The sequence below is a fragment of the Chlorocebus sabaeus genome, chromosome 9 (genome assembly GCF_047675955.1).
Source record: "Chlorocebus sabaeus isolate Y175 chromosome 9, mChlSab1.0.hap1, whole genome shotgun sequence".
NCBI lineage: Eukaryota > Metazoa > Chordata > Mammalia > Primates > Cercopithecidae > Chlorocebus > Chlorocebus sabaeus.
This window is the reverse complement of record NC_132912.1, coordinates 30,142,117-30,165,398: the sequence shown is the minus strand read 5'-3', so window position 1 is coordinate 30,165,398 and position 23,282 is coordinate 30,142,117. Positions and strand designations below refer to the sequence as shown.

Below are 23,282 nucleotides of genomic sequence, written 5' to 3'. Positions count from 1 at the left end.
CTGCCTGGCTAGATTTTTATTTTTATATTTTTAATTTTTGTTTGATCATTTCTTATTTTTACCTGATTTCATTTTTGATAATGTTATATTATTTTCTTATGTTTTGATTTCCTTTCTTTCTGACATTAGTCATGTCAAATACTCTTAGTTTATAATTTATAAGATTATCCAATTTTCTGAAGTCCTTGGGTTCTAATACTATTGTTTATTATGCCTGCTGGTTCTTAATCATGGTGGATTATTTCCTCGGGCATTGTGAAGGTTTTGATTGTGAGCTCATCCTCTGTGAAAATCTTGTGCAGCCTGAGTTTGGTGCCCTGGGGGTTTTTATTGGCTGGAACCATTTTCATATTATTTTTTTGGCTTTTTGTGAACCATGCTGATAGTGTGAATTTGAACCCAAATTTGAATGAAGTGCAGTTATAAATTTCCAGGAAGGATTTTTTTCTTCTCCCAGTGCAGTAAGTAACACAAAAGCTCTCTTATACTGCCACTGTGATATTACATGGATATTTATCTAGTCTAATCTTTTATTGAGATTGTTGTTCTTTAAGTGTTCCTACTTGCTGTGGGAGTCTTCTTTACTTGCATGAGATGAAAACTCTGCCTTCTATCTTAGCAGGAATACCGAAACCCAAGCCCCAAGGTTACTGAGGTTGATGATTTCTGGGCAGTCACAGTATCAGCTCACTTGCTCACTGCTCTGGTATTCAACTCACTCTTCAAGCTGCATTTAAAATCATGTTTATCCTACATTATTCCATATTACCAGATGTTTGTAATGATTTGGTTTTCAAACCATCTCATTAAAAATGGAAGTTCCCCCCTTTTGGTTCAATTGCAGCTGACATAATGTTTCCTGTAGGATGGAACTGGAGCTTCAAGAACCACCTATGCATTCTCCCCAAAGACTTGAAAGCCTGAATTCAGATGTGGTCTTCCCAAATTCTTATAATGAATGGAAGGTCTTCATGTAGCACAGAGAGCACAGCTCTCGCTGGAGCTGTGCAATGCGGTAGCTTTGGGTAAAGGTTCAAAGGCACAGCTCAGGACATACTGTACAGAGACTCGATGTGGTGCCACCAAGTTGCTAAGAGGCAAGATAAAGCAATGGCAGACAGACCTGTGTGAGCCCCAGAGCTTTGAAATGAGCCCTAACCTTCTGGAAATAGAAGGCCTGGAGGAAATGGTACAGATTCAAGGTGGCTCTTGGCCTTGGAAAGGTGAGTTTTCATTAAATAGTTTATATAGTCTGCCTTGTGTAGGACGCTGGCTCAGAGATGCAACCAGGGTGTTAGGAGACTAACACAGGGGACTGTGTTAGTCTGTTTTCCTTTGTTATAAAGGAACACCAGAGTCTGAGTAATTTATTCAGAAAAGAGGTTTATTTGGCTTGTGGTTCTGCAGGCTATATAAGCATGGCACCAGCATGTGAATTAACAGAGTGAGAAACTCACTCATTTCTATGAGGAGGGCACTAAGCCATTCATGAGGGATCCTTCCTCATGATGCAAACACTCCCCACTAAGCCCCACTGCCAACAGTGGAGGTCACATTTCAACATGACATTTGGAGGGGACAAACATCCAAACTATATCTGGAATGTTCACCTTCTAGTCAAAAGCAGCCAGAAAACAGTGGTTCTGAGTTTGAGTATAAAGTGCCTCAATTAGGAGGAAGATCTGTCATAGATGTTTTGCTGGTTTTATATATTGCAAATAGTGACCATTAGAGCTGGCAAAACAATAAACCCCATTTGTGCTTCATCTAGCACAAATGAAGTTAGCAGGGCAAACTTACCATGAAAAAGGTCATATGCCAGCTGGGTGTGGTGGCTCATGCCTGTAATCCCAGCACCTTGCGAGGCCAAGGCAGGTGGATCACTTGAGGTCAGGAGTTCGAGACCAGCCTGGCAACAAGGTGAAACCCCATCTCTACTAAAAATATAACACTTAGCTGGGCTTGGTGGCACACGTCTGTAGTCCCAGCTTCTCAGGAGGCTGAGGCAGGAGAATCGCTTGAACTCAGGAGGCAAAGGCTGCAGTGAGCTGAGATTGTGCTACTGCACTCCAGCCCGGGCAACAGAGTGAGACTCTAATTTGAATTAGTGCCATGGAAACTTTTTGAACTATAGAGAAATGCTTATTAAGCAGTTAAAAGGTTGAAATGGAAGACAGTTTTAAGAATAAAGAGATCATTTAAGCAAAAAAATATAGGTCTTCAGACCTCTTAGTCAATGTACCTAGTCAGTTACTTAGAGTGACAAGTATTTTTATTAATTTCATTACAGAGAGCCTGGAATTAACTGAATCAGATCAAGCTCTGGGAATAACTGATGCTCAGAAATAAATAACTGATGCAGTACATTTTCCAGTCGCTCACTGGGAGCAAAGGCTCTTTTACATAATTGAAGTACGGAAGTGAGCCTAGGATTACCCAGAAATGTGCTGGTGACAGGTGTGGCAGCTATCTCATTATTTAATCTACCCGAAATGAATGTGCACAACTTCATGTCATTTCCTGGCCTCAGGTGCTGTGTAAAAAAAGTGCCACTCTTTAAAATCTAGGTTTCCCTTCCTGAATAAACAGCTAGACCTTCTTTCCCAGACTTCCTTGTGTTAACTGAAATTCAGGTTCAGTCACTTGCTACTTGCAGAGTCCAATGAAGAGGGGTGAGTTCTGGTGTAAAGAAAGTGACTTTATTCTAAGTCTTAGCTTAGGGGAAGATGTACAGGTTCCTGCCTTTAAGGGTACTGCTTCCCTTTGTGGGCAGAAAGCAGGGCTTTTAAACGGGAACCTGGCATGAGCAGCATGCAGGGGAGGGAGCGAGCAGGTGCAAGGTCTACATGAGTCACTGTGTTGCCTTATCTACTGAGTGGTCCAGCTGGCGCCGTCCTGGGCAGAGCTAGGTTGTAAGGTGGCCATTGTCTGGAGATGTTCTCCAGGTAGGAGCGAGTTCCATCGTGGACATGCTTTAGGTTGCAGATTGAGTGTTGTCTCTTGAGGTGATCTCCTGGTGAGAGAGAGTCATGGCTCTGGAGTTTCTAAGTAAGCAGGTAGTTAGATCATCTGGGAGTATCATGTTGGGAGCCTCTGGCGAAGGGAAGCTGAAGGTTTTCATTGCATTTCTAAAGAGCTAAGTGGGAAGTGGGGAACAAGGAACAAGGAGGAAAGAGAAAAGAAGAAAAAAGTAATTAACAAAATAACTCATTCTCTTTCTCTTGGAGAAATAGGAGTATGCGGTTATACCTGGAGTTCAGTATGATCATATGACTGAGTGCTGTGAGCAGCCGTGTGTGTCTGTCATTTCCAGGTCTGGCCTATAAAAGCTTTGCAGGCTGGGCGCGGTGGCTCATGCCTGTAATCCCAGCACTTTGGGAGGCCAAGGTGGGCAGTTCACGAGCTCAAGAGATCGAGACCATCCTGGCCAACATGGTGAAACCTCGTCTCTACTAAAAATACAAAAATTAGCTGGACGTGGTGGCACATGCCTGTAGTCCCAGCTACTCAGGAGGCTGAAGCAGGAGAATCACTTGAACTCGAGAGGTGGAGGTTGCAGTGAGCCAAGATCGTGCCACTGCACTCCAGCCTGGCAAAAGAGCGAGACTCCATCTCAAAAACAAACAAACAAACAAAAACAAACACAAAAACCTTGCAGGCATGCTCAGACATGCTTGTTTCCTCTTCTGGAGGGTTGAGGTGGCAACCCTCAGGAAAGCTATATGTTAAAGGTGACTACCATCAGCTGCCATCAACCTTGGTTCTTGGATGACTACACGGGGTAGAGCTGCCCATTCAACCCTCTAGGAGCTGTTATATTTCTATGGTGTTGAGCTACTGCACACTTGGGCTTATTTTGTTATCTCAGCCTAACCTCCCTGAACTAATGCATAGTATAACCAGGATGCCAAGGATATTAGAGGTCCTGTGAGCCCCTGTGTGTGTGACTCCCAGTAGAATTATTTTTCCTCGTTCTTTGATGAAAGGTGCTGAAGATCATCTCTGGCCATCACCCAAAATCTGGCACCTGTGCTCCCTGTCCTTGCCATCTACGGCAGCCCAGTCGCCAACCAGCCTTTGTCTAAATGTGGCTGGCGATTTTGGACACCTGATGATGGACACCCTGGGCATCTGAAACTGGCCCATGTGTTCCCCTGCCACAGCCTCCTAGAGCATTGGGTTTGACTGAGTGATTTTTAGAGGAGAAAAAACATGATTTTCATATTAAAATAAACATTCATGGGTAGAAGGCAAAACTGGATGAATTTCAAAGACCAAGCCTAAGACTTCAAAGAGATTTCAAGCTTGCATTTGCGGTTCTGGATCAAGCCCTCAGACTTCCCCTGGGGCACTCGTTCACTGTGTTTTGGGTTGTCAGAACTGTACTTTATTTATTGTTATTCTAAGGGATTTTAGGTTTTAATCCAATAGCCAAATATTTTCTTTCAATACAGCGCAGACACCTAATTCAAGGGTTGTTAAATATTATTAGAACATCAGATCATTTGTTATTGGATCCTTTTTTCTTCCCATATCACCACACCCCCCAAAAAAAAGAAGGGAAGAAAGAAATTTACTACCCTAGAATATAAACTATGAAGTAGATTTTAGATGTGAGTCTCCCAGCCCACATGGGGAAGAACCAGACTCCCTTTTAGCCTGTGGCTTCAGAAGCCCCCTCCCCTCTGCACAATGCACTCCCAGCTCCCCAAGCCCCCACTTTTCAGGAAGATGGGAGTAATCTTTCAGGCCCACAGGCCACTGGATTTCTTCACCCTCTACCTAGACAAGTCTCGAGTCTGCGTTGGAATCACGAGCAACCTGGTCGTCTTGGACAGAATGGCCAACTTCCGCTCCGAGCAGCCTTGTGTTTGACACCTGTACTGGGCAGTTTTTCTCTCCGAAAGTTCATGTCTTCCCCTGGTAGTCAGTGTATCTTCAGCTAACATCTACTCAGGGAGAAAATAATCTCCTCAGGAGCTGCCAGCTGATCTGCAAAGACCTTCTCATTTCCTGAGAGTCAACCCTCCATCAGCAGCTCATTTCAGATTCACAGTCCACACTCCCCTGGCTGCGCTTAGTCCTGCTTTGTGGCGTCCTCTGGGATTGCTGGGCATGTGTTTACTCAACTTGGGGCCACAGTCTTCTGAGTGAGGAAAATACACCCAGGGTCAGATTTGCTTCCGGAGAGGTCTAGGGCAAAGCTGGTGGAGATGGGCCAGCACCAACAAGAGGTCCCAGAGGCAATGTCCTGCCTCACGCTCCCTGAGGACTGGGAGTTGCCGCCACTGTCAGAGGAGCTGGGGCGGAGCCTCTGTGCCAGATCCCAGGTTTGAGTGCTCCACCTAGAAGGCAGGGGAGGGGGCAGTCAGGACCATGTGCAGAAATGGAGAGCAAATGGGAGAGGCTGAAAAGACAAGGACTGGAGACAAATGGAGATGCTGGGATCTTGCCCAGGGTAGGTCAGCCTGTCTATAGCCTGGAGCCCTGAGAGCAAAGCAGCAATATTTGCAATGAGAATCTCCTGATGTAAAAAATATATATATATACTTATTTTGACTAGGTAGTATATCCAGAGGAAAAACAGTGCTGGGCACTGTGGCTCATGCCTGTAGTCCCAGCACTTTGGGAGGCTGAGGTGGGAGGATCACTTGAGCCCAGGAGTTCAAGACCAACCTCGGGAACATAATGAGACCTCCATCTCTACAAAAATTAAAACAAATCAGCAAGGCATGGTGGTGCACCTGTAGTCACAGCTACTTGGGAGGCTGAGGTAGGAGGATCATTTAAGCCCAGGAGTTAGAGGCTGCAGTGAACCATGATCATGCCATTATGCTCCAGCCTGGGAAACACAAGACCCTGTCTCAAAAAAAAAAAAAATCTCCAAAGTGGACAAAAGGGCCTACTTTCACCTTATCCCCATGACACTCAGTTTTCTTCCCGCAAAGCCACACTTCTCCTAGCTTCTCATTTATTGTTCTATAGTTTATGCATGTATAAGCATATGTGTTTGCATTATTAGTTTATCTGTTTATATTTCAAAAATGGTACATTCTATAGAACTTTTCATTATTATGCTTTTGGTTGCAAGTAACTGAAAATCCTGATTAAAATAACTTAGCCTTTATTTGATGTAACAATAAGTTGAGAGGTGGGTGGTTCCAGGGATGGGTTGAAACACCCTTTGCATCTTAGAATCCTCTTGCAGGGGTGGATTTCCTTCCCTTGGCTCTAGGCCACAGCCTTCTGGGAGTGCAAAATGCTCCCTGCATCAATTCACTTCCTGAGAGGTCGAGAGCAAGCCTGGGGCGGGGCCTCATCTTGGGTCACCAGAGGACTGTGTGGCCGGAACAGTGAGTCACGGCCAATATCAGAGGAGCTGGGGCCGGATTTTCCAGCTTCAAATTGCCGAGTCGGTTCTTTCTCGGTTATTTCTTATCTTCGGATGAGGAGAATTCTTCCTGGGCCAGCTATTAATACTTCCAGGAGAACTTGAATTATGTTCCAGGCTAGCAGGAATCCTTTCACCAGGGTCTGTGAGCTCCTGTAAACTTTTCCCCACCGTGTCCTGGAATCAGGCTTTGTCCATACCTTTCCCTGTCCTGTGCTGCCCTTTTTGGGTCTCAAGATTTCAGGGAAGGGCCCAGCCCTGGCCCAACACCTATTGGTGTTGTCTCAGACATGGGATGCATGCGTGTGCTCCTCAGGGAGGGAGCCTCCTAGCCTGGAGGACTCAGCTGTGCCCTCAGGGCCGGCCCCTTGGACCTTCTCGTCTCTCTTTCTGCAGCCCTTCCTTCCTCACCACCGTGCTTCAGGAGACAGCTGACTCCCAGTCGTATTTCTCTTTCTTGTTCTGCTTGTTGTTTTCGAGCAATTCCCCAATGGAGAAGGGGGAATATCCCATTCGCTGCTGCTCTGGGAGACTGGCAGAAGCTCTTCTCTCTTCAGGTCACACCAGTGCCATTTGTATCCATGATTAATGTCTTTTTTTTTTTTTCTTTTGAGATGGAGTCTCACACTGTCGCCCAGGCTGGAGTGCAGTGGCGCAGTCTCAGCTCACTGCAACCTCCACCTCCAGAGTTCAAGCGATTCTCTTGTCTCAGCCTCCCGAGTAGCTGGGATTACAGGTGGCTGCTGCCATGCCCGGCTAATTTTTGTATTTTAGTAGAGATGGGGTTTCACTGTGTAGGTCAAGCTGGTCTCAAACTGCTGACCTCAAATGATCTGCCCACTTCAGCCTCCCAAAGTGCTGGGATTAGCCGCGCCTGCCCATAATGAAAGTCTTTCATGCCCGCCCACTCTGAGGATGACAGGCACCTGGAGATGGTATTTCAGTCCACTGTTGTTTGTCAGATTACATTAAATTAACGTGTATTATTTATTTATTTATTGTTTATTTGAGATAGAGTCTTACTCTATTGCCCAGCCTACAGTTCAGTGGTGCAATCATAACTCACTGCAGCCTCAAACTCCTGGGCTCAAGCAGTCTTCCCATCTCAGCCTCCCGAGTAGCTGGGACTACGGGTGTGAACCACTACACCCAACTAATTTTTAAACATTTTTTTTTTGTAGAGACAGGGTCTTGCTATGCTGCCAGGGTTGGTCTCAAATTCCCAGCCACAAGCCATCCTCCCACCTCAGCCTCCCAAAATGCTGAGATTACAAGTATGAGCACTAAACCCATCCCAACATTTATTCATTTAAATAAGGGAAAGCATGGGATGGCTTCAGGGTTAGCCCCGGAGAGCCTCTCCCTGTGCCAAATCCACAGTCAAGGGGCAAATGTGCTGCAGCAGCAGCAGCATCTCCCAGGAGGGACAAATGCCCTTCCCCACAGTGAAAGCCACTGACATTAGAGCCAAGGGGGTCTCCACACTTGAGTTGTCTGAACTTGGCTTCAATTCTGGCCCATGTCTTATCAATCTAAAAAATTACTAAGCCTGGCTGGGCATATTGCTCACACCTGGAATCCCAGCACTTTGCAGGGTTGAGGCAGGTGGATCACCTGAGGTCAGGAGTTCGAGACCAGCCTGGCCAACATGGTGAAACCCTATCTCTACTAAAAATACAAAAAATTAGCCAGGCATGGTGGTGCATACACCTGTAATCCCAGTTACTTGGGAGGCTGAGGCAGGAGAATTGCTTGAACCTAGGAGGCAGAGGTTGCAGTGAGATAAGATCACACCACTGCACTTCAGCCAAGGTGACAGAGCGTAACTCCATCTCAAAAAAAAAAAAAAAAAGAAGAAGAATAAATAAATTACTAACCCAGTAACAGTCAAGGTGTGGTCTAAGGGCTACTTGGGGTCTGGGAAGCTGCCCTTAGAATGATCTGGGTTATATTTCTGTATTCAAACTATGTTTCCACTTCGTTTGGGGAAGAAATTGATCATTTCCATATGCTTCGACAAAAGCAACTTCAACCAAATCATTCGTTTTTGTCAGTTTTTGTTCTGATGAAAATGCAGACATTTAAAATGACATGTATTTTGCCCGGTGATGAAATGCACAGAGTGACAATCTAGAAAGTCTCTGGTTTACCATGCTCCTGTTATGTGGGTGCATGAGTAGAACTAGGGTGGAATTAGACTGTGGGCCTGTTACCAATGGTAACGTGAACTTGGAAGGACGTATATGGAGATGTCCAGTGACTATAGGTGAGTATAGCTCACTGCGGAGACCAAGACCATGGAGGTAGACAGCCCAGGCTCCGGGGGGCCTCTATTTCACTAGTCAGGGGACCTTGTTTTTCTCAGGTGTAAAATTGGCATCATAAGGCCTTCTCTGAATTTTAACTAAGAGATCTTAGGTAAAGTGGCTAAATGAATGTTAGTTATGTAAATGAAAAATTATAGGAAGATGGGAGTTGATACCAATTCCAAAGCAAAAATATACTAGGAAGAATAAAAGATTTGAAAAAAACAAGGCTTCTATAAGAAACACATATTTTAAAGGGTTATAAAAATAATATATGCGAAAGCACCCCTTTTTGTTTTTTTCGAGATGGAGTTTGGCCCTTGTTGCCCAGGCTGGAGTGCAAAGGCGCAATCTTGGCTCACGGCAATCTCTGCCTCCCGGGTTCAAGCAATTCTCCTGCCTCAGCCGCCCAAGTAACTGGGATTACAGGAGTGCACCACCACACCTGGCTAATTTTTTAAATGTAGGAGAGATGGGGTTTCACCATGTTGGTCAGGCTGGTCTTGAACTCCTGTCCTCAGGTGATCTACCCGCGTCGGCCTCCCAAAGTGCAGGGAGAAAGCACTTTTTAAATTGTGAAGAGCTGCATAAATCTGTGGACATTTTATGATTACCATTGTGACAGCATCAGTCTGAGTCAGATCTTCATTCTTTGAGAGATCACTCGCTCACTCATCAGACACTGATGGAGCATCTGCTCTGTGCCAGGCACTGTTGAGATATGGAGCAGCAGCCCGCACAGGTGGGGCTCCTGCCCTCAGAGGGCTGGGAGGCCAGCGGGGCAGACAGACAATCAATACCAGTGACAGGGCGATGAAAGTTAAAGACCCCTAGGGTGTAACAGGACTTCAGAGCAGAGGCCTAACTGCCTGGAGAAGTCAAAAGACCTGGTCAGCGGAGATAACTAACGTAGAAGAGCTCCCGGGAAGTCAGAGCCAGGGAAGGGACCTGGGGCAGGTGTGTTAGTCTGTTTTTTGTTGCTATAAAGGAATACCTGTGGCTGGGTAATTTACAAAGAAGAGAGCTTCATTTGGCTCACAGTTCTGCAGGCTGTACAGGAAGCATGGCACCAGCATGTATTTCTGGTGAAGGCCTCAGGAAGCTTCCACTCAAGATGGAAGGTGAAAGGGGAGCAGTCATGTCACACAGTGAGAGAGGAAGCAAGAGAGAGGGAGGAGGAGGTGCCACGCTCTTTTTAACAACAGATCTCACGTGAACTCATGACCATGGGGACCACAGGGAGGGCACTAAGCCATTCATGAGGGATCTGCCCCCATGCTCCAAACCCCTTTCACTAGGCCCCACCTCCAACATTGGAGGTCATATTTCTTTTCTTTTCTTTTCTTTTTTCTTTCTTTTTCTTTTTTTTTTTTTTTTTGATGGAGTCTCCCTCTGTTGCCCAGACTGGAGTGCAATGGCATGATCTCGGCTCGCTGCAACCTCCACCTCTCAGGTTCAAGCAATTCTCCTGCCTCAGCTTCCCGAGTAACTGGGACTACAGGCATGTGCCACCACACCCAGCTAGTTTTTGTAGTTTTAGTAGAGATGGGGTTTCACCACATTGGCCAGGCTGGTCTTTGAACCTCTGACTTCGGGTGGTCTGCCCACCTCAGCCTCCCAAAGTGCTGGGATTACAGGCGTGAGCCACTGTGCCCAGCCTGGAGGTCACATCTCAACATGAGATTTGGAGGGAACAAACATCCATATTATTTGACAGGCATGTGTTCTGGTGTCCCAGGCAGAGGGAACAGCCCATGCAAAGACTTGGTGATGGGAGATAGCATGGCACAGATGAGGAACTTAGACCAGTGCTAGTCATATCAGCATGGAAGCAGCAGGAGCCACAAGAAGGGAAAAAGGATTGGAGATTTACTGGAAAAAGAGGAGCACAAAAATTCTTTTTGGAAGGGAAGATAGATATTTTAGGACACGCTATCTGAGATGGCTTCGAGGGATGTGCGAGGTGACAGGCACCAGCTCTGAAGCAGGTTCACCGAGGGGTTTGCAGGGGAGCTCAGAGTGTTGCATCCACTGGTCGGTGCAGTTCCCAAAGAGTCAGCAACCCTGGCTGGGAACAGCAGCTGCCCAGGTAGGAGGGAGGCAGGAGGTGAGGGTCCTCAGGGGTCCCTTATGTGGGTTGAACAGTGCGGGGCACCAGCATTAGCACTGTGGCCACCACGGTGACCAGCCGCAGGGTAGCACTTACATATTAGGGTTACAAAAGTCTTAACACAGGCGGAGGAATTTCTCTAGGAGTTTCCATGAATTTTTTGTGACATTCATGGGTGCCAGAGGGCAAGATCCGTTCTTTGACTTTGCTTTCCAATTCTCACAGGGACCCAAAGTCAAACTGGGCAGCTATCCAGTGGTTCCTTGGCCTCATTCCACATGGCTTTATGTTTTTAAAGTTCACTTACTCCAAAGAATTAAAATGCTTTGTAGACTTCATGTAGCAGCCTCGTCAGGAGGAGCCTGTTTCAAAAGAGAAGTGACATTCATGCCGTGACCTGGGGGAGACAGGCAAGGATAGGTATTGAACAGAACCTTTAGACACGCTGCAGTAAGTCAGGACTTTGAAATCAGATGCACCATGTCTTTTATTGCTGCTGTTTTGTGTTTGTTTGTTTTTGAGACAGAGTTTTGCTCTTGTGGCTCAGGCTGGAGTGCAATGGCGCAATCTCAGCTCACTGCAACTTCCGCCTCCCGGGTTCAGGCGATTCTCCTGCCTCAGCCTCCCGAGTAACTGGGATTACAGGCATGTGCCACCACGCCCAGCTAATTTTGTATTTTTAATAGAGATGGGGTTTCTCCATGTTGGTCAGGCTAGTCTTGAACTCCCGACCTCAGGTGATCCACCCGTCTCGGCCTCCCAAAGTGCTGGGATTATAGGCGTGAGCTACCCTGCCCAGCCTATTGCTTCTGTTTTGTTTTATGTTGTTGTTTTTAGAGACAGGGTCTCACTCTGTCACCCAGGCTGGAGTGCAGTGGTGTGATCAGAGCTCACTGCAGCCTCAAATTCCTGGGCTTAAGAGATCCTCCTGCTCCAGCCTCCTGAATAGTGAGTCTCGGGGAGTACAGATGCATGCCACCACACCCAACTTTTTTTTTTTTTTCTTTTACTTTTTGTGGGGCTGGGGTCTTGCTATGTTGCCCAGGCTGGTCTCAAACTCCTAGACTTCCACCTCAGCCTCCAAAGTACTGGGATTACAGACATGAGCTACCATGCCTGGCCTACACCTTAATTTTAACTATTGCTTTGCCATTTTCTTGCAGTTACTTGACCTTGGACAATTTATTTCCTGTGAGGCTGTTTCTTTGTGTGTGAAATGGAATAAGATTGTTCTATTACAGATTTGTCACATGGAGATTACAGAGTAAATGTCTATCAAGTGGCTAGCTCGGTTCCTGTTTCTCTCAGGTGGCTCCAGGTGCAGCCTGTGCATCATGGAAATATCTGTAGGTCTGATACCTTTGGCAGGGAATGTCCTGCGGCCCTAGCTCATTCCTTGATGTAGTAAAATGCCACAATGTCAGCTTTGTTTATTGGCTTCCCTCAAGAGCACTGGGGAAAATTGCTGCCGAGTATTTTTCCATTTACGGAGAGCTGCTCTCCATACATGTGCTACTCTTATATAGGATTTGGGCTCAGGCTTCCTGGTTTGCTGGTGTGCATCCTATTGTCCCTGAATAGGGCAAAGAGCACCCCACGGTCCCTTGATGAATATGCAAACTGAGGGCGACGGGAGCCTGAGCAACCTCTCCTATGTTTTATGCTCGACCAGTGTTTTTCCCATCCCTTATACACCTCCTCATTCAAAGAAGGATTCCAAGCAACTTACAGAGCTAGAACCAATTAAGAAGCAATCACGAGTAGCTGAGGCAGGAGAATCGCTTGAACCCGGGAGGTGGAGGTTGCAGTGAGCTGAGACCACGCCACTGCACTCCAGCCTGGCGACAGAGCGAGATGCCATCTAAAACAAACAAACAAAAACAAAAACAAACAAAAACAAAAACAAACAAAATGAAGAAGAAGAAGAAGAAATCATGAGGATGCAAAAATAAGAATAGTAACCCAAATGTAGGTCATAAGGCTTTGACTGCATTGGTAGAGGTGGCCTTCAGATTTGGCTCGGAACATCTGAGCAGCCAGGGTGGAAGGGAAAGCAGATGTAGCCAGCTTGCGATACCATCTGGCAAAACCATGCTCCTAGTACAAAAAGGAGCATAAATCGTTTTAGCTGGTATTAAGTCTACATATATTTAGTACTTATGGGACACATGGACCTTTTATGGAGACAGGGACTTGTTGGATTAACAAAAGCAACAATCTTATCCTCGAACTCAATAACATTTATAATCTGATTTTTCAAGGCAATTAGTTTGTGGAAAGCCACAAGCAATATTTTGAACAGATTTGGCGGAAGCAGTGGAGCCGCGGGGCATTCTGCGAGGCGCTCTGCCTCTGGTCTGTTCTCTCTGATGAACTGCTCAGGCAGCATCGGCTCCTCTCAGCCTACCCCTCATGGCACAGCTGAGCACAGGAATACAAATAGATTCCTACCCGAAAGATGAATGCCACCATATGTGTGTATTTTAAACCAGTTAGCTTTGACCACACCATTTCAACATGGATGAGGTTTTTGCTTGTAGTAGATTAAAAATAGTCAATCCAACAGGGAACTTGAACAATATGTGATTCTTGTTCACACAGTGAAACCGTAATTCTTTGTGCCCAGTTGGGAATCTCTAGGTTTCCACGTGGTTATTTCAAAACCCCAGTAACAGAAGAGGCTCTTCAGGGAAGGTGGAGCCTGAAAGCCCTGAGCAGGCACTGGGGAAAATAGCTGCACGGTTTTTCTTTTAGTGTTGTGGAGGAGGGAGAGGGAGCAGAGGTCTTGGAAATCATCGAGTACCCGGGGGCAGAGAGGGTAGAGACAGGTGAAAGAACTGAAACACACTGAGAGGTCACAGAAAGTCCTCTGTTAACAACAATAGCCAAAATATCTCCCGGAAATTGGGAAACACTGCTGTCATGTATAAAATTATATTAAGCTTCCAGCTCTGAGCCCACGTTTCTTCCTTCAGCCACAAATTCCTTTCCGCCACTCACTCTGCTGCCTTCTCATCCTGTTTGTGCAACTGACGTGTGATCTCTCAAAGCCAAACCTGGACTTGACTTCGCTCACCGACCTCTGTTCCAAGAAGAGACCCCCTCACGCTGCAAGCTTTGGCTCCCTGGAACATGGGGCTACCTGGGAAGAGCGCCCATTGCTTTTGTAGCAATGGCCTGGGGCACGTGGATTAGGTCTGCTGTTTTGCATTAATGCTGCACACTCAGCCTCACAGAGTGATCCTTGACTGACAGCTGTGCTCCTCCCCAGCTGTGGGGGAAGTTACTATTCTTATCTAACAGCACGGGTCCGTCATTACGTTTCCTGCAGCAACCTCACTTGATTTTCCCCAAGTGTTATCATCAGTACCTTCCTCCCAATTTCTCATTTTGAAAATATTCAAATGTGCAGAAAAATGGAAAAAATCATAAGGTGAAATTCTACACTTTTGGACCAGAGTCACCAATTTTGCCCCATTTGCTTGTTCTCTCTCCAGTGCACGCTTGGGTGCACCTCTCTCTCTCTCTCTCTCTGTGTCTCTCCCTTTCTTTTCCTCTCCCCCAGCCACTCCCTCCCTCTTTTTTCTGTTATTTACATACATATATCCACTTCTTTTTACTTAACTATTTGAAAATAAGTTGTAGTCATCACAATAGTTCACCTCTAAATAATTCAGCATGAATCTCCTTAGAATGGTTTCCTACCTAATTGTAATATCATTGTGATACTTAATAAAATGAACAATTTCAGCCAGGTGTGGTGGCTCATGCCTGTAATCCCAGCACTTGGGGAGGCCAAGGTGGGTGGATCACTTGAGGTAAGGAGTTTGAGACCAGCCTGGCCAACATGGTGAAAACCCATCTCTATTAAAAATACAAAAAATTAGCCAGGTGTGGTGGCACGTGCCTGTAGTCCCAGCTACTCAGGAGGCTGAGGCAGGAGAATTGCTTGAACCCAAGAGGCGGAGGTTGCAGTGAGCCAAGATTATACCACCACACTCCAGCCTGGGCAACACAGTGAGACTCTGTCTCAAAAATAAATAAATTAATTAAATGAACAATTTCATTATATCTTCTCATGGAGTGTATATTCCTTTGTCCAATTCAGGATCCTATTAAGGTTCAAGCATTGCATGTGACTGTTACTGCTCTTTAATTTCTTTATTATAGAACAGTCCACATGCTTTTATATCTTTTATGATGCACTTTTTGAAGAGTTCAGACCAATGGTCTTGTGTCATCTTCTGCCTTCCAGATTGATCTGGTTGTCTCTTCATGGTGGTGTTTACTGTGTTCCTGGTTCTTATTTTTTCCCTGTAACTCAGAGTACTTGAAGTCTAAATGTGTGATTAGATTCAGCTTAAACAACATTGGTAAGAACATTACAGAAGTGACCTTGAAAATCTGTGCTTTCATCACATCAAGAGGCACATGCTATCAGGTTGTCCTAATATTTGTGATGCAAGTTGGATATTTTGGCTAAGACTGGGACCACCAGATATCTCCATTGCATACCTGCAGTTTGCTGTTGTTTTCAACTGTCAATTTATCTGTAGGGGGGATACTTTGAGATTGTTTGAGTAACTCATCACTAACAATATTGTGTCCAGCTGTTAAAGATCCATGAAGATCCTTGCCTCAATCAGTTATTACATTGAGAGCTGCAAAATTATTTTTTAAATTTGATAATCTTTTCTACATGTATTAGCTGGATTTCTGTAAAAGAGGAGGTTCCTTTCTTCTTCCACCTTTATTTATTTTGCTCTCTCTCTCTCTCTCTCTCTCTCTTTCCCTCTCTCTCTCTCTCCCTCTCCCCTTCACACCCTTTCTCTGTCTTTGGGGCACAAGTTATCTCAGGCTTATTTTGTGCTTTCTCTGTCTCAGATCTAAAGTCAGCCATTTCTCCAGGGATCCCTGGTTCCTTTTAGTGGGAATGACACTTAGAAGCCAAACTCTGGGCACTGGTTGTTCTCAGGCCATTTCAGCGAGCAAAGCTGGGAGATGCGTTGTCAACGTAATCGTGAGTTCTTTTTTTTTTTTTTTCTTTTTTGAGACGGAGTCTACCTCTGTTGCCCAGGCTGAAGTGCAGTGGCATGATCTCGGCTCACTGCAACCTCTGCCTCCTGGGTTCAAGCAACTCTTCTGCCTCAGCCTCCTGTGTAGCTGGGATTACAGGTGCCTGCCACCAAGCCCAGCTAATTTTTTGTATTCTTAGTAGAGACGGGGTTTCACTGTGTTGGCCAAGCTGGTCTCGAACACCTGACCTCATGATCCACCTGCCTCGGCCTCCCAAAGTGCTGGGATTACAGGCATGAGCCACCGCGTCCGGCCAGTCATGAGTTCTTAATGACATTTCCTGCACAAATATCATAGTGTAGGACTTCTCTTATCTTCCTTTAGTTTGTATTTTCATTTCTTCTGTATTTCATATCTTTTCTCTTACAGAGAGAATCTTGTTTCCTAAGTAGATTATTTGCTTTATCCAAAATAAAAATAGAACTGTTTTAGAATTACAGTGTGTTCGGGTTCTCCACAGAAACAGAACCAAAAGGATTTGTGTGTACGTGTATGTGTTTTTATATGTACATCTATAAACATATATAATATTTATCAGCCAGGCATGGCGGCTCATGCCTATAACCCCAGCACTTTGGGAGGCTGAGGCGGGTGAATCACTTAGGTCCAGTAGTTTGAGACCAGTCTGGCCAACATGAAATACAAAAATTAGCCGGGCGTGTTGGCACATGGCTGCAATCCCAGCTACACTGGAGGCTGAGGCACAAGAATTGCTTGAACGCGGGAAGTGGAGGCTGCAGTGAGCTGAGATTGCACCACTGCACTGCAGCCTAGGCGACACAGCGAAACTCTGTCTCAAAACAAACTTATATAATGTTTATATTATGTATATATAAAACATATATAAACATATATATAAACATATAATATATATTATATATAAATATATGCAATAAACATATACATAATATAAATATATACAATAAACATAGATTTGCTGTAAGGAATTGGCTTAGCAATTACAGAGGCTGTCAAATCGCAAGGTCTGCAGCCAGCAAGACGCAGGAGAGCCAGGCCAAAGGCCAGCAGGCTTCAGACCCTGATAGAACCAATGTTTCAGTTTCAGTCTGAAGGCAGGAAAAGTAATGATATCCCAACCTGAAGGCAGGCAGGAGGAGGAGTTCTCTTTTATTATGGGAGAGTCAGGCTTTTTGCTCTGCTTAGGCCTTCAGCTGATTGGATGAGCCCCGCCCACAGTAGGGAGGGCAGTCTGCTTTTACTCATTCTATCAACTCACATGTCACTCTCACCTAGAAACAGCCCCACAGACACACCGAAAGTGTTTCACTAAATGCCTGGGCACCGCATGGCCTGGTAAAGTTGACCTGTAAAATGAACTAACATTACGGCTGTCAACAAAACTAGTAAGTCAAGTTTCAAATTTATTTACCATTCTTTTTGGCCTTAGCATGTATCGCATTACGGATGGCAGTCAGAAATAAGATTAAGTTGAGGGTCAAGCACAGAGACTTGTGCCTGTAATCCCAGCACTTTGGGAGGCCAAGGTGGGAGGACCACTTGAGGCCAGGAGCTCAAGAGCAGCCTGGGCAACATAGCAAGATCTCATCTCTGCAAGAAAAAAAAAAAAGGAAGAAGAAAGAAAAGTAACTTGAATTAGCCAGAATCAAAAGATTTTTAAAATTAAAAGTTATTTGAAATACTTTTTTTCTCTCTCTGGTTATTTTTTAATTTGATACATACATATATATATATTTATGCTTTCTTCTGTTTGCATTCAATTTTAGAATTTGAAAAATCCATTTGGATTTAATTTTGTTTTTTGAATATGTAAAACATTCCTATGTTTCAAAAATCAAAATGATATAAAAAGTTGTACTCTGAGAAGGCTTATTTCCATCCCCCCTCCCATCCTACTCCTTTCCACTCATCTGTTTCAAGCTTATCATTTTTGCATTTCTTTTAGCAAAAATAAGAAAATACTCTCTGTACTATTTACTGAAGGCTTTTCTAATTGATTCCTCTCCATTTTCGATCACCAAAGTGTTACACATTCACTGTAGACATTTCACAAAATGCAGAAAAGTGCCTAAACACCACAGAAACATTTTGGACACCTATTGCTTGATAAATCGTGTTAATTAACCGAGCTAAGTCAGATATTCATCTGATTGAATTTAGATTTGGTTCAGTGGGATTTTCTTTAGTTTCTTTAAAAACCTCATACATCTTGTTCTTTTGATTTACATGATTTAATTATTATTTCTATTTTCACAAACACATTTCCTCTCTAGAGTCAGTATTTTCTTACAAGGATGACACCCCGGAGAATAGGATGCAGGAAGTCATGAGGTACTTTCTTTGTCTACTGAACAGAAGAGATGCTTCAGTTAGAGGAGTAACACCAGGAAGGACCTCAACCTTGGCTCCACCCGATTCCCGGGAGGAAGTGCTCATCTTCACAGGCCAGGATGTCCTCTGACAACCGACTCACTAGAGGAGGGAAAAGCGCTTTGAAAACACACTGAATTTCAGTAGCAACTCAGTGCTGCCTTTAGCCTCACCGGTGGTGTACAGTTTCAATTGGTCGTATTTCTCAGGCTAAACACAACACAGCACAATTGGGATTGTATGAAGGATGGATGTATTTAGAGGAAAAGAACAGAAAATGGCAATGGCACCAAGACTGGCTTTTAAAAACAAAACATATCATGTGTGCGGCGCTTCACTTGCTGGAAGTGGCTTTACATGTATTATTTCCACTGGTGTAACTCTGAAAAGTAGGGTAGAAATGATCATACCTTTTTTAAAGGTGAGGAAACTGAAGGTGGTTAACCCAGAGACGCTCTGTCAATCAGTCGTGGAGCTGGGAGGCTTAGGGAGAGATTTCCCGGGTCGGAGTCACTGATTTTTCCTTCAAGTATGAACAAAGCTTTCAAAGAATGCAAACACTCTTGAAGCCAGAGTCTTATATAAAGCCAAATATCTTGTATTACAAATACTCAGTGTATTAGCTATCTACTGCTGTGTAACAACCCCCAAAACATAGTGGATTAAAGCAGCAGACAGGCATTTCAAGACTGTCTTTCAGGAATCAGGATGCAGTTGCAGTTAGTCTGGGTGCCTGAGACTCTTCATAAGCCTAAAGAAAATCCAGGATTTCTTATAAGAGAGACTGAAATCAAGGTGTTGGCCAGGGCTGCAGTCCTCTCAAGGCTTCGTAGAGGACATTGCTTCCAAGATCATTCATGTGGCTGTTGGCGGGCCTCAGAGCCAAACTCGCTATTGGACAGAGACCCCAGTTCTTTGCAGGTCTTTCCACAGGGTTATTCACAGCATGGCAGCTTGCTTCACCTAGAGTAAGGAGGGAGGAGGGAGAGAGATGGGGGGGTGGGGGGAGGATGGGGGTGGTGGGGGGGAGAGAGAGAGAGAGAGACCAGATAATAGGAGAAAAATCAGAATCTTTTTGTAACCTAATCTCAAAAATGACAGTCCATTGATTTCACTATTTTCTTTTTGTTAGAAGCAAGTCGCTAGGTAGGGCCAGCTCACACTCGAGGGCAGGGGATTACACAAGGGCATGTATGCTGAAAGGTGGGACTCCCTAGGAGCCATTGTAGAGGTTGCCCACCATATTCAGCAATTTAGTTAAAGATCTGTGTGTGCCTGTGTGTGTGTGTGTGTGTGTGTGTGTGTGTGTGTGTGTGACACAGTCTTGCTCTGTTGCCCAGGCTGGTGTGTAATCGCGCCATCTCTCGGCTCACTGCAACCTCCACCTTCTGAGTTCAAACGATTCTCCTGCCTCAGCCTCCTGAATAGCTGGGATTACAGGTACCCATCACCATGGCTGACTAATTTTGTGTATTAGTAGAGATGGGGTTTCACTCTGTTGACCAGGCTGGTCTCAAACTCTGACCTCAGGTGATCTTCCTGCCTCAGTTTCCCACAGTGCTGGGATTACAGGCATGAGCCAATGAGCCAGACCTTAAAGGTTTTATTTTATATTAGCTGTTATGGTGATTTTTTTAGAATTTCAACAATTCAGTGAGATCTTTTTCAAAGAGAATCTAAAATATTATTGTCCTTAGAAGATATAGATTACTTTCCTCTATCCAAAAGACAACAGAGATTTATAATAGGGTATTCAATGTGATTGAAATTAATTTTGCTCCCCCACCCCCCAAAAAAAACCAAAAGCCAGAAAACACCCAATGGGTAGGAGGAACTTAATGGCTGCTGTGTGAGACAAGGGTAATATCCATTGGGAATTCACGGGTCTTCAGAGAAGATGACGGTAGATCTCAGTGCTTCTTCCTGGAGAATAAGTGCTATTATAAGTTGGGATGGCCCTGACAAAGACACAGTGACAGATATGGGCAATCGAGGCTCTCTGGATAAAATTGCCCCAAGGGCAGAAAGCAATGTGATAGTGGTCAGGCACTTTGACTAAGTCCAGTGATAAAAGGAGAACCATGGTTCTGGCAGCAGATGCTGGAACTTCTCCTTCTCAGTCGTCCTGGGCAAGGCCTTTTGCCCAGTGGCAAAGGATTTAGAAGTGAACCTAAAGAGCTCTAACACTGGGATCCCAGGGCAATGCTGGCATGGGACAGCCTTGTTCAACTGTAGCACTGGTGAAGGGGAAGCTTGTCCTCTTCCCACAGTGGTGAGCCACTATAACTTGAGCACTCTGGACACCATTGATAGCGGGGGTCTCAGAAGCAGGAAACTCAGCACCATCCACGTTTCTTTGGACTCAACAGTGACAACCTATTCTGGTGCCAACAGCTGCAATGGCAACGTGAGTATGATCTGGGATTTTTTATGTCCAAGCAACCAGGGCTGGCCCTTGGATGTGAGTGAGGGAATTCCCTGTGAGAGCCTTGGGTTTATAGGGAATAAGTTGTTCTGAGGGTGGGAAATAGATTCCCTACTAGCCTGAGGATCTGTTTATCCCACTGTTGTATTTTAGAGGCTATTGCAAGAGGCTGGGAAATTTACATATATCTCTACATCCAAACTCTGAAGCAGAACACCCTGGTTATCTTAGATGTCTTAGATACTTAATGCAAATATTTATTTATCAAATCAAAATTACCACAGGCTTGTAGCTGGCTGAGGTGGTTTGGATCTGTGTCCCCATCAAATCCTATATTGAATTGTAATCCTCAGTGCTGAAGATAGGGGCTGGTGGGAGGTGACTGGATCATGGGGGTGGATTTCCTAATGAGTGGCTTAGCATCATCCCCTTGGTACTGTCCTTGCCATTTTCAGTGAATTCTCATGAGATCTGGTTGTTGAAGAATGTGCAGCACCTTCCCCTTCTCTCTCTCTCTCGCTGTTCCAGCCATGTGACTTGTGTGCTTCCCCTCGGTCTTCTACCATGATTGTAAGTTTCCTCAGGCCTCCCCAGAAGCTAAGCAGATACAGGCATCATGTTTCCTGTACAGTCTGCAGAGCCATGAGCCAATGAAACCTCTTTTCTTTATAAATTACCCAGTCTCAGGTATTTCTTTATATCAATGCAAGAATGGACGAATACACTGATAAACCTTGCTTCCAGTCCTGGTGCTGTTAATAACTGGGTAAGAGACTTCTCTGAACTTCAGTGTTCTCACTGATAGAACAAGGTTGAATTTTTGAGGTATAAATTCCTTTGAGACCTGCTAAAATGGAACCTTTTAGAACATGTACTACATCTTACTCATCTTTCCATCTCTAGTCACCAGCCCAGTGCCCAGCACAAGTTGGCACCAAGTTTAATATGTTAAATAGCTTTTGAGTACTTTTATTTTGTTATTTTTGTGTTTTGAGACTGAGTCTCGCTCTGTTGCCCAGCCTGGAGTGCAGTGGCCTAATCTCAGTTGACTGTAACCTCCGCCTCCCGGGTTCAAGTGATTCCCATGCCTCAGCCTCCCTAGTAGCTGGGACTACAGGCACCTGACAGCACGCCCGGTTAATTTTTGCATTTTTAGTAAAGACGGGGTTTCACCATGTTGGCCAGGCTGATCTCGAACTCCTGACCTCAAGTGATCGACCTGCGTTGGCCTCCCAAAGTGTTGGGATTACAGACGTGAGCCACCGTGCCCTGCCAACTTTTGATTACTTTAAAAAGGAATAAACCAAAATGTTGCCCTCTATTGGGATGACTAAATGCTAATCCCATGATTAGCACAGCTATTTCAAAGCCACACACGGGAGCAAAAACCTTGCACAGTTTTTATATTGAGATGTTTTCAGTTGCAAGTAGAAAAAAAAATCCAGCTCAAGATGGCTTATGACTAAAAAGGATCTTCTGGCTCAGTAATAACTAAAAGGTTCACAGGTAGTAGGCTTCAAGTGCAGTTTGATCTGGCTCTATTTCTGTGGCTGTCTTACCTCTACCCACCTCTGTGACTGGCTTCACAGTTTAGAACAAGATTTCAAGTCACAGTTTAGAACATCTTCTAATTGGTCCATCCCTGAACCAATCATTGTGGTCAGATTATTTTAGACCAATCATGATCTATCCCAGTAGCTGGGGTGTGGGTTTAATCCAACTAAAACCTCGTGGCTCCAACACAGTGGAAGAGGGAAAGAGAGGATGTTGAGAGTGGATGTTGAGAATATTGTTAATCAATACCCATACCTCACCTTCAAAATGCTCATACTTACCTGAGCCGCACAAACTTCAGCCAGCTGCAACTCCAGCCTCTGTAGCTAATAATGCCAGGCCAGGATGTAGCTCCTCATTATTGAGTAAATTAGGATTAAATGATAAATTACTCACTCCAACATTATTGCTCAGGATTTTCAATTACAAACAATGGAATCTACTGGACTATATTAAACAAAAAATGAATTTATTAAATGACATTAGATAGCAAACAGCATCTCAAAGGGGACCAAAGAGCCACATTCTAAAGCTACAGACTAGGAACAAAGCCCAATCATGCCCCAGGTGCCGGTCCAGCAAAAATACTCCTGTCACTGCCACCAGACTTCTGCAGCACTTAGGGGCTGGGTGCCAGAAGCACTACCACTATTGCCCAGATAGAACTGAAACCGCCTTTGCAAAAATTATAACTGAGAAAATTATGACGGCGAAAGAGATCTGACCTAACTGACTCCATCTTGCTTCTATTCTCCAAGCTGTCCTTGGTTCATTCCCAGGTGTAGGCCGAACTAACTTTGGGAGGAACTTTGTTTATGGTTTCACTTTGAAACAAAAGTGATAATAGCCATTTCGCAAAACAAACCCCCTTCTTTCTTGGAGACTAGTCTGCCTTTGTAGGACTAACCAATTAGCTACAAGATTAGAAATTGTGGTTTAGGAGTGGTGTGGATGGAGGCTGTAAGATTCTGAACCTCCCCAAATTGCTCCTGGGGATAACATCACTATTGTAAAACCTAAGATCAGCACTTGAGATGTTTTACAGATGCTGCATGTTGCACCAGCGGATGC

General features: G+C 44.8%; 1 long non-coding RNA gene across 1 annotated transcript; it reads right to left on the bottom strand.

The window, feature by feature from the left end:
- Positions 1-1,364: 1,364 nt before the first annotated feature.
- On the bottom strand, positions 1,365-22,244 carry LOC119618765 (uncharacterized). Its single transcript, XR_005235115.2, has 3 exons — positions 22,217-22,244; positions 17,274-17,452; positions 1,365-3,136 (listed from the first exon to the last, which is right to left on the bottom strand). It is a non-coding gene; the product is annotated as an uncharacterized lncRNA (long non-coding RNA).
- Positions 22,245-23,282: the final 1,038 nt, after the last annotated feature.